The sequence below is a fragment of the Odontomachus brunneus genome, unplaced genomic scaffold, assembly GCF_010583005.1.
Source record: "Odontomachus brunneus isolate Ranch 3 - 2012 unplaced genomic scaffold, Obru_v1 Obru_scaffold_202, whole genome shotgun sequence".
NCBI lineage: Eukaryota > Metazoa > Arthropoda > Insecta > Hymenoptera > Formicidae > Odontomachus > Odontomachus brunneus.
The window spans coordinates 446,829-449,901 of record NW_022639652.1 but is presented as its reverse complement, the minus strand read 5'-3'; positions in this window follow the sequence as shown (position 1 = coordinate 449,901).

The following is a 3,073-nucleotide window of genomic DNA, read 5'->3' as shown; positions in this document are numbered from 1 at the left end:
ACAAGAAAATGTAGAGAGCTTTACATTGTTTTACGATGGAAAGCAACAGAGTTTCGATTATTTCTCCTTTATGTAGGACCGATTGTTCTAAAAAATGTTTTGAGTGAAAAGAAATATGTTCATTTCTTGGAATTTCATTTTGCAATGCGAATTTTGTTAAACGTGCGTCTTTGTAAGCAGCAGTCTCTTCGTCAATTTGCTAAAGATCTTTTAAAACATTTCGTTCAGTCAACTATAATATTATATGGTCAAAATTTTATTTCCCACAATTTTCATAACAACATACACATAGCTGATGATGCAGAATATTTTGTCGACAAATTAAGTGATTTTTCCTTAGATACGATATCTGCATTTCCTTTCGAAATATTAAATTATATGCAAGATATTAAGAGAAAAGTTAGAGGACGCAATAAGCCACTGGAACAAATAGGACGACGAATTGGGGAAATAATGTCGTTTGAGTCTAATTGTTCAACGGAAACACGCCAAGATAATCAATTTCCGAGGTTTTTTTACCCCCATAATGCTGGTCCGTTGTTACCAGGTTGCATGCGTCAATATCGTAGTGTTGTTCTTCCAAAATTTAAAATAACGAATGAAAGTCCTAATAATTGCTGTGGTACTGCTGCCAGAACAATTATTCAAATTGAGAATATAGCTTTTTGTGAACGTTTGCAGGTTCCAGTTGTTATCGGTAGGGAATTTATTAATAAATACGACTTTTATACTATACCTTCGGAGAGTTCCCACGTAGGGGTATTTAAAGTCAAACAATTGTCTAATCTCAAAAAATGGCCATTGTCAGAAATTATCACAAAATATATACAATTGCCGTACAAAAACGGCAACGTTGTATTTTCAATTTTACATTGTGACACGATTTAATGGAACTATATACATCTTTTCATTTTTCTTTCTTATTTTATTTTATTTTTTTCTCATATCTGGTATTTTGTTTTGTACATGTCGTCGTCGTACGTAACAAGAAACACATTACAGGTAAAAATAATTTATTTGTAATTTATATAACCTAACCTAATCTAACATAAACTATATACTCGTTTAGTTAGGTCACTAAAGCCTGGTTGCACCAACATTATTTTACTTTAAGTGAAACTTAAACATATATCTTTCTTTCTATATAAATAAAGATAGACATGTATTTAAGTGTCACTTAAAACCAAAATAACGGTGCAACCGGGCCTAAAACGTGAACAATTTATTTACGGGGGAACTAGAGTAAATGCAACAGATCTAAAACGACCAGCGGGGCCCAATGGACCCCAAGACTATGTTTCACCTAAGCTCTAGCCAACTTTTGTTAATTTCTGGAAACTGGCGCAAATAGATCTTTTGAAACCCTATAATTTTTATTTGAAATATTTTTTTACAATATTAATGTTTTGAGATATTCCGCCGTCCCTACGTTTTTGGGACACCTTGTATATGTCTTTTGTAGTTCAAAGGTCAGCAAAAATAGTACCTAACTACAATAATTAAGTTTCAGATATGAAAAAAATAATCTAAGAAACAGATTTTTAATTTTTGGGGTCCAAAAAACTTTAGAAATCGTTAATAGGTAGTCGATTTCTTGGTTGTTTAAAGGTTGTTTAAAGGTTAAAATATATATTGGTTACTTAATTTTGTGTTTAATCAACTTCTACATATTCGTACAAACAAAATTGTATTTTAAATGCAAAGCAAATCAGCTTTAAAAATAAACAATTAAAATTTATTTTATTAGAAAAACAAAAATAATCATTAAATCTCAAATTATATTCTAATTTCATCATTACACAATATTCGTAATAATATTATAGAATACCACTTAGAATGTTGTTTATCCAATAAACTTATGTAACTATCTTACAAATGTTCTAAATATTTGTTATATTTTTGCAGGAATTATAAAAATTTTTTATGAGCAATACAATTACAATGGATACAATTATAAATAGCAATATTTTGAACAAATATAATACAGTTATTAACGAAAAATCAGTATTTTCTGAAAAGACGCATACTGATGATGATATGGTAAAATGGTCTATAGTTCATTTTGAAACAGACGAAGAAGACGATATTGAAGGTTTCAATGATCTTATTCCATCTGCATGGATTACGACGACGGGAACATTATGTCGGTATCCTATGTATGAACATCAAGCTACAATACATAAAATGGTAAAACTGTGTGTAAAACCTAATATGGAGTGGGATTATTTCTCCATCAGAAAAATAGAAGAAGACATTGGTAAATTTTATGTTAAGATAATATGTCACATAATCTGTATTTTTAATAGTTAATATATTGTTTTGCTTTTGTAACTAAAATTTGACTTTTTCAGGGAAGTATGATCAAGGAATGAAAATGCTCGTAAAAATTTCAAAAAATCCCAATGCTACATTTAATTCAGATGTTGAAGAAAAAGGGAAAGGAAGACGAATGAAAAAGCCGGTAAAGCATTTTGATGATTCTGACAAAGAAAACATTCTCAGAAAACAACGAAATGTACAGTCAATGTTACCACCATTTCCAAAATTAACAAATGTGAGCAACTGGGCGGGGGCAAATCCATTACCTAGTAAAGTAGATAAAATTAAAAAGGAGTCATGTCTAGGTAAAGCTTCAACATCTTTTGATAATACTGTACAACAGCAGAAATGTACCGTACATGACAGAAATCTTTTAAAAGATAGTTCTTCTATAGAAATGTCTAAATCAAAATCTGCAGTTACATTAGAATCTCTTCGAGATGCAATTTGTCACCTTAATGGTAAGTTGAAAATATCATTAATGTATTATTTAAATTAACTTTTACATCAAAAATATTTTAAAATTAACGACATGTTCTTGAATATTTTCTATTTTCAGCTGAAGTATTATCATGTAAATTAATTTTGCGCAAGATGGACAGAAATATAGAAAGTTTTTTGGAAACAGAAACAATGGAGAAACAATATGCGAGTAAAAATAACCCAACTACTACACAAGTTTTGGAACAATTTCCATTAACAAATGTAGATGATTTAAAGAAAATGGAACATAAATTAAAGAATGACAAAACCT